The 8,596-nt window shown below is 46.6% G+C and overlaps 1 long non-coding RNA gene across 1 annotated transcript; it reads left to right on the forward strand.

Moving 5' to 3' along the window:
- Positions 1–369: 369 nt before the first annotated feature.
- LOC119089004 lies at positions 370–5,532 on the forward strand. The gene is made up of 3 exons (XR_005092782.1): positions 370–1,414; positions 3,814–4,035; positions 5,040–5,532. It is a non-coding gene; the product is annotated as an uncharacterized LOC119089004 (long non-coding RNA).
- Positions 5,533–8,596: the final 3,064 nt, after the last annotated feature.

The following is an 8,596-nucleotide window of genomic DNA, read 5'->3' on the forward strand; positions in this document are numbered from 1 at the left end:
CAGGAGTCCAATTGGTGAGAAAGAGGAGGGTTTGTATGAGCAAGAATTGTTGAGACCAAGATTGGAAAAAGTGCAACCATTTTTTTAAAAGTAGAAGGGACATACTATTTCAACTCCCAGCCCTAAGATGACTTATTTCGACCTATATTGCAAAGGAATTGCTCTAGGAACGATGATTCTGAAGGGTGCCCCAAAGTTGCCCCTGATGTGATTTGACCTACATGCTGTTAGTTGGGGGGAGGGGTATGACCTCACAGGAGAATGGCTCATTACTGCTCTGTCAGACTTCAGTAATGAGCACACTAGTCACCTTGGCAGGTAGGCATTATCCAGGTGGCCTGTCTGCCCCAAGGATGTGGGTTACAGAGATGTCCCATTGCTTCATTGCTAAAGATAAGTTGGGTCTGGGTAGCTTTCATCAAGGTGAAGCTACCTGGCATTCTGCGCGTTCTTAGCATCCCTCAAGGGGATAGAGAGGCCAAATGCCTGAGGCCGTTTTCTCTAGGTCTAAAGAGCCGGACACCTAAGTGTTGTCGGGTGTTAGCTAAAGAGCTGGACCATGCATGGGGTCTGGGGAGAGGCACTGGTTCTGGAGCCCATGTTGGAGAACTGCAGGAGCTAAAGGATGAGGTGGTGTGTTTGTAATGGTGGCATAAGAGGATGTTGATCACAAAAGCTAACATACATGGAGCTCCAGATGGCGCAGGTGCTACGCAGCATGTTTTACCTTCTGGAAAACTCCTACTTACCCTCTGTCTGGGCTGCAGATCCACCACCTGCTGTAAAGGCTGCAGGTGCCAGAAGCCTCCTTCCTTAGATCCCTCTGGGGCTAGACTATGTAAGTGACTCCCCGACCCCAATTTTCACCCAACATTCAACCATCTCATAATGCAAAATGAATTTAGTTCATCTGGAGGAGTCCACTAAGTCTTAGTAGTTCTAACATTGTTCAAAGGGCCAAAGTCCAACGTATGCCTTGAGATGTGAGGTAATCTCTCAATTGTAAGCCCCATAAAAGAGTTTTCATCTTTTCTGTTTACAGTGGCACTGAGTAAACATCCCTATTCCAAAGAGAGGATACCAAGGGAACATCAGACCAAAACAATCCCAAAGCCCCGTCACATGTGAACACCAGGGTTCAGGTCTACAAAAACGGCAACTGTTCCCATACCAACCATTCACCCGCTCCTCCAGGACTCTGGAAAAGGGGAAGGTTCCCAAATGTTGTGGAGAATCGTCACAAAGGCTAGACGTAGCAGTGATGTCTGGGGTCCTTCCCACTAACTTGTAAGCTGACTGGGACCAGGAACTTCGTTGCCTCTGTCTTTGGAGGCCCCGTGCCTGGCACACGAACTCTGGGTCCGCAGCTGCTGCGGGGAATCCAGGAGTGTTAGCCAGGCTCTACTCACAGCAGGTAAGAGTGGAGCCCAGAGCCAGGTTGGGGCTCTGCCTGAATTGCCTACCCTTGCCTCTGCTAAAACCTAAGCTTCACGTATGATGTTACGGAAGAGTCTAATCCACACGCAGCCTGGAACATGAGGCTATTGACACAAGGCAGGAAGTTACTGAAGTTTGGACCGGAAATCTGAAGACCAAGAGATTGGTACCAGGCATCTTGCCCGTTCAATAAGCATTGGCTTGATTTCACTGTAGACCGACCTTTTCAAGGACTCTGTCACACCTTTGTAGAGAGATGTATGGGGACTCTGAGAAGCCCAAGAGTTCAGGGGCATCGCTGATCCCATGGCCCCATCCAAAAATGGGTGATTTCAATGGATCCTTGGAATGACTGTTTGGACGTCAGGGAACTAGTCCAAGTAAAGCAGGCAAGTCCTGAAGCTAATTCCATCACCAACTGCTCCACAAACAAAATGTCCCCAGATGTGACCTCGTCTCCCTCTTGCCCCAGTGCAATCCAAGTCACCCGCACGTCCCACGAGGAGGACTTTGTGGTCCCCCTCCTCCCATTCTTTGCCTTCCTCCCATCCCTTGCTTTCACCAGCAGCTCAGAGATTTTTGAAAAGAGTTTGGTTGGGTTGCTGCTTTTCCTCGCTGCAAATCTGTAAGTCCCTTCCCCTCGTCCCCCCAACACACACCTCTGCAAGTCAACACCAAGCCTCTTCTCACTGCCGCTGAGCTGGCTCCTGATCTCTTCTGTCACCTCTCTCCTGTCACCCCCTCCTCTCATCCCCTACCCTCCAGCCATATTGCCTGTGTTTCCAGCCCCTGGAATCCATTGAGTTTTCCCTCTGCCCAGAAATGTTTACAGCTCTCCCTCAGACTGGCACCTTCTCACCACGTGCACCCATTTCTAACACCCACTGGCTGTCTGTTGCTAGAGCCTCCTGCTACAGAGATCGTCTGCTCTACTTAATTGGTTGCATCATTATTGTACCGAAAAGGGGCATGGGAGGAAAGCCCTTACTTGGTCAAGTCCATCCCTGTGTTCTAACCTAGAATATTGTGACTTCGTCATGAGTACTGGGTGAGGAGATTGAGTTCTTTGGGGATCCAGCTGTATCATAGGTTTAAATGTTCTCCAAACTCATATGGTAAAAGCCCTTATACACCTGTAACATTGGTAGTGGTGGTGGTGGTTGAAAATACATATGGCAGAGAAAAAGCCCTCACTGAACAGTGTTCTTTCTGCTATTAATGTTTTGTAAACTACTTGATTCTTAGTCAACTAGCTCTGCTCAGTGAGATAAGTTATCATTCACATTTGTGTCTCCTAGGTGGTGGCAATGAAACATCTTGGTGGGCTTCTCCTGTTTCTGTGACTATTCCTTGTAGCATACTTACAGAGTGCAAAGCTTCAGAGTAGCTGTGAGAAGCATGGCCCCGGTTTGCTCCTCACCCGCCTTGCCCTATGGGAAGACCACAGCTTGAGTGGGAAATTCAGTTCATTGAGTAAAGCCAGTGGGATTTGGGGGCTTACATGGTACTGTGTCATAACCCAGCTGTCCTCACTAATGGAATGGTGTATACATTTTGAACTCTTACTGCATTTCAAGACTTTTGTTTACATGATCTCTTTGTTCTTTTCAGTGTTATATAAGGTCAATTTGATTATTATTCTCATTTCACAGAAAAGGGAACAAAGAGATGAAAAAGAATGAAGAACTTACTCAAAATCTGTTAGACAAAATGGAAGATTTTCAAATCTGACTCCAGGAAGTCTGACCTCAGAGTCCAGACTTCTCATCACTGAACCACACATTTAAGCAATTCCATTCCATGCCTCCAGTTGTTTCAATCGTAAAGATAAAGCATCAAGTCCCACTGACATGATGAAGTCCCTCCCCATGGTTATCCTAAGAACATCTTTGAGATAAACCCACTTAAGGGGATGCTGCCCTGACGGGTTCCTCTTTGTCTTTGAAGCACTAATTGAATGATCCTGGAAGCAGTTCTCTTACTTGGAGTCTGCCTGCCATCCTGCCCGCTAATTTTAAAATGTATGGATCTCTCTGCTTTAGACCCAAGGCCATATTGATTCTGGAATATGCGCCACTAATTGCTGAGTGCCTGCCTCTAAGAAGCAAGAGTAGGGGGAGAGAGAGAAAAAAAAAAAAAGCTTGCATGTCAATATTTGTTACTAACCTTGACAAATAATCATTTTAAGTGATGGTGACTTTTTCCTCCTCTAGAGCTTTAATTACTGACTGGCACACACTGCAATCATTTTGTTCTTGCGTGTGTTTAATAGTCTGTAATCCATTTTAATTACATTCTTTGCTTATCAAGATCAGGCTTCCAAACAAGGGTAGGACAAAATTTAACTTCTGCCTTTTCTCTATTTCCTCCTCCTAGTCGGAGCCTCAGAAATATAACAGGGAGTTGAAACCAGCTTTAAAGATAAAGTCTGCTCTTTGCGCTTAAAGCAAACAAATGGGATGATTCCAAAGAAGTCTCCGTGTGCCTTTTCCAATCTGGTCGTTCATTGACGAGAAGAGATGGACACATTTGCTTCCTCCATTAAACTCGGAATGAGAAACTTGTGGAGAGAACTCTCTTTTTTCTTTCTTCTGGGTGGTAAGTGAAAGGGTATCATGTTAAAAATCCATTGACTTTGTGCATTTTATGTTTTATATAGTTTTCCATACATAAGCTACAATCCCATGAAAATCTTATATAATTTTATATAATATAAAAAGTCCACCACACAGGACTGGGTTCTCGGGGTTGCTCCATCATTTAAGGTTGGCTAAGCCCTTCTTGTGACCATGTCTCTCTAACATCTAACATTCTCATTTACTAGATATGGGCCCGCTAGAGAAGGAAATAGAGGGACCTAGACCAGTCACACAGGAAGATCCTGTGACTTACCTAACAGTGCCCATGCACGACTTCCCAGGCAGTGACTGGGAGATTCAGCCCAAGACAGACTAGAAAGCAGATCTGGAAAAACCTCAGCCAGTTCAGACAGAGATGCAGAGAAACACTGTCCACCAAAGGAGTGCCACCCTGAGCAGGGACAGACAGAGCCAGGGTGGCCATGCTAAGTGCCTGGCTCCAAGCTCCCTGAAGGATTGTGGTTCAGAGCCAGGAGCCATAGGAATCGCAGTTGGTTTTGTTTGTTTTGTTTTGTTTGTTTGTTTTTTTATGAAAGGTGTACTATAAATAATGTTACATTGAAAGAGGAAATGCCCTTTTTTTGGTGGCCAGTGAAGCTTTCAGAGCTGTCGACCAGATTCCACGCTTGACTCCAGACACACAGCGGGCCTGACTTCCATAAGTGCCCTTCAATCTCCTAAACTGTCCCTTTGTCCTATTATTATTGTCTCTGGGCCATTTTGAAACCATTTAATTTTATTCACTAGAATTTCTTTTTAATTTTTCTTTCTAATGAAAGATTCCAGTTTTGTGCAGACATCTGACCCAGGCCCTCTCCCACCCCCACCCCCCCCCCACCCCCACCCCCTACTCCGCATCCCGCACTCCCTCCATTCCCCACCCCCACTGCGGCTCTCTTTATGGTCAATTGCGTTTCCTGTTTCCGTTGCTTCACTTCTGTGACTAGCTCCATTCCTCATCAGAGTGAAGAGTTCTGCCCTGGACACACCCCTCAGCCAGAGACTTCCGCAGAGCCTGCTGCACCGCCCCCCATGGAGAGTGACTGGAAGTACAGAGAGCTGGAGCCCTGGAGCCACGTTGCCACCCTGAGCAGAGAGCTTGGAGCTATTAGGACCTTTATGGGAAGCCTGATAAATGAAACTAACCTGGTAAAAGACAAGGACAGGACCCAAGACGCCGTGAGGGCGTCTAAACCTGGAATCTACGTCTGAATCCAGACCTGGCCTCCTCGATTGTATCTGTGCCCAAAGTTCTTTTCCTTAAGCCCTTCTGAGTTGCTTTCAACTGACTTTGTTCTAACTAGAGTCCAACTACCAGGTTTTAAAGCTACTCATTCGGAGCCCCCCGAGCCCCCCGCCTCGTTTTATTTGCCAAAGTCCCTGGAGTAACCATCAAATTAGTCCCAGATGGTTTATTAACATCAGCCAAGTGCTTTCAAAATAAAAATAAAAAGCAGTATTTTTGTTTTAATTAAATCTGCACAGTAAGGTTCCTCCTCCCTATAATACCACCAAACACACACACACACACACACACACACACACACACACACACGAGAGAGAGAGAGAGAGAGAGAGAGAGAGAGAGAGAGAGAGAGAGAAGAGAGCATTTGAGAGCTTCTGCCTGTATTTTGTTTGTTTTTTTGTGGGTTTTTTGTTTTGTTTTGTTTTGTTTTGGTTGGTTGGTTGGTTGGTTGGTTTTTTGAGACAGGGTTTCTCTGTGTATAGCTTTGCGCCTTTCCTGGAACTCACTCTGTAGCCCAGGCTGGCCTCAAACTCACAGAGATCCTCCTGGCTCTGCCTCCCGAGTGCTGGGATTAAAGGTGTGCACCACCACTGCCCGGCTTCTACCTATATCTTAACTGAGGTGTTCCTTGGAGAAACAGCATGACAGAAGGGTTTTTGTCTGTTTTCCAGATGAACACTGGCTCCTTGAGGGTGGGGATTCGGAGCATCCACGTTCCCCGGTCCTAGCACACAGCCAGACAGGAAGGGGTGGTTTACCCAACTTGGACTTGACAATGTCTCGTTGCTCTCTCCAGCCTGAGGAAGAAAAGCACTTTCCTGCATCATCTAGCTGTGTGTTACTCATCAGGATCCTGCAGAGAGAATGTCGACCAGGGCCTCCCAGGAAGTAAGTCAGCAATAAAACTGAACCATCCGGGGATGCATCACAGACCTCAGTCTCCTCAGCCACGTTCTCCTCTCTTTCATCACTGTTTCCCATCCTACTTCACTCTCCCCCTTCGTTTCTTTTTTCCTTCCTCTCCAAGTCCCCTGCCCTTACCTGTAACTCTGCTGCAAATGTGGGAGGTACTCTGGGCCTTCTATGCCTTTTTAATGGAGCTGGAGCTGCCCTGTACCCACAATTCAAGACCTGTACTGTGTGAGAAAGATTCCACAAGCAAGGACACTTAGCTAGGGGAACTCAAGGCTAAAAAGTGGCGTGCACATAAGAGTGACAGGTTATTCTGTTTCGTGTGTGTGTGTGTGTGTGTGTGTGTGTGTGTGTGTGCTCACATGCCTGTATGTGCATGTGTGTGAGTTTATGTGTGTGCAGGCACATGTGTGTATGTGGGTGTGAATGCACATGTACACATACTGAAACCAGAGACCCACTGTCACTAGGTGTTACTCAGTTTCTCCTTTTCTTCTCTTTCTCCTTCCTTCCTTCCTTCCTTCCTTCCTTCCTTCCTTCATTCATTCATTCATTCCTTTCTTCCATTTGAGACAGGGTCTCTCTATGTAGCCCCTGCTGTCCTGGAACTCTCTATGTAGACCAGGCTGGTCTCAGACTCAAAGAGCTCTGCCTGCTTCTGTTTCCTGAGTACTGGGATTAAAGACACTACACCACCATACCAGAATCTCTTCGGAGACAGAATCCTCACTAGCCTGGAACTCAGCAAATAGTTGAGGTTGTCTGGCCAGGGAAATCCAGAGATGCACCTGTGTCTGCCTCTGCCTCCCTAATGCTGGGGTTACAAGCAGGCAATGCCACACCCAATTTTGTTGTTTAGCTTTGTTTTGACATGGGTTCTGAGCACCAAACTCAGGTCTTTATGCTTGCAAGACAAGCACTGGCTGAACTATTTCTTAAGTGTGTGAAACAAATTCCCCAAAGCTCAAAGGTACAAAACAACAATAATTTTACCATTTCTCATTGTGGTGGTGGTCTGGGGTGGGGGTGGTGGGATCAGCAAATTGGGAAGAACCAATGAAGCAGTTTGTTCCTAGTCAGATGTCTAAGGATCAAGGAAAAGTTTCTTGTAGATTGTAGGTGAATCAGGGCCAAGGGTAAGAAGTGAGGAAGGAAAGATGGAGGGTGAAGGAACAGGGGACGAAGATGAGATCAAAAGCATAGGAGCTTAATTATTACAAGAGCTATGAGGGGACACAAAAAGTAGGTACAGAGGGAACTGAGAGTCAGGACGGAACTGAAGCTGTACAGATAAAATTTTGTCTTAGAGAAATAAAGTAATGGACAGAAGAGCATGGTGTACATAGATTCTTTTCCCTCAGATAATCCCATGCCAGACATAGCATCGTCCCCAGGACTCTGGGAGGAATCTTCTCAGGGAAGGCCCTTGGGATAATTCTGTTAGGTATCATCATTTTGGTAAATGCTTTAGTTCTTTGTCATCAATATCAGCAGACTTTCAAGTTCCCATTGCTTCTGTACTGGGACTCGCTCTGAGTTACATCGGAGACCATCTTGAATGTTCTTCCTCCATTTGAAATTCGCTGCTCTTTTCTGGGGTCTCTTTCCTAGTTGGCAGTGCTTTGTGTGAGCCCCAGTCAGTATGGAGTCCTTACTCTCTGTGATCTATTTGCTCATCTTCTAGGTCTACCTATAAAATTGACCCACATTGACAACCTTGCCATTTTGACGGGTCTGGTTCAAGCTTGGGCCATGTCACTTTGGGACTCCCCAAAGCCTCTAATCTCCAAGGTCACCTGCCTCCTTGGGCTTCTGTGGAGGCGTTCACATCCTCACATTGCTCAGAGGCTGTGTTGACTCTGCTCTGTCAAGTGTTCTGGGTCCTGCAGTGCCCGCCTTTCTTCCCCAGTCCTAAGCAGTTGGCATATGAAACATGCACCCGGGTCCCCACCTTCTCACCTTGATTTAGTTTGTCTGCTTTTTATAACGATTTCTTCATAAACTCCCCTGTTGTTTCACTCTCTCATTCTCCAGGATTCCAAAGCCCCTCCTCTGGGTTTTCTATAGCATTTATGCTTAGGAACTTACACAACAAGAGAAGTTTGTCGCTTATGTTCCCAAATAGCTCATTTCGTTGTAACCTAGCTAGCCACATCTTGCAAAGGAGCAGACTGGACTGGGTGAGGGACTGAGTTCAAGCAAGGCCTGCCAACAAGAGCCGGCTGTGACCATTCCCAGAGAGCCCATGTGAGAGCACAAGTCATACAGAAGAGTGAGCATGGGCTGTCCTCCTCTGTCCCTAGCTCCTTGTCTCTATATTTGATTGGAACAGAGCGCAGGCCATCATCAGGGTAGACAGGGA

The sequence above is a fragment of the Peromyscus leucopus genome, chromosome 14 (genome assembly GCF_004664715.2).
Source record: "Peromyscus leucopus breed LL Stock chromosome 14, UCI_PerLeu_2.1, whole genome shotgun sequence".
Classification (NCBI taxonomy): domain Eukaryota; kingdom Metazoa; phylum Chordata; class Mammalia; order Rodentia; family Cricetidae; genus Peromyscus; species Peromyscus leucopus.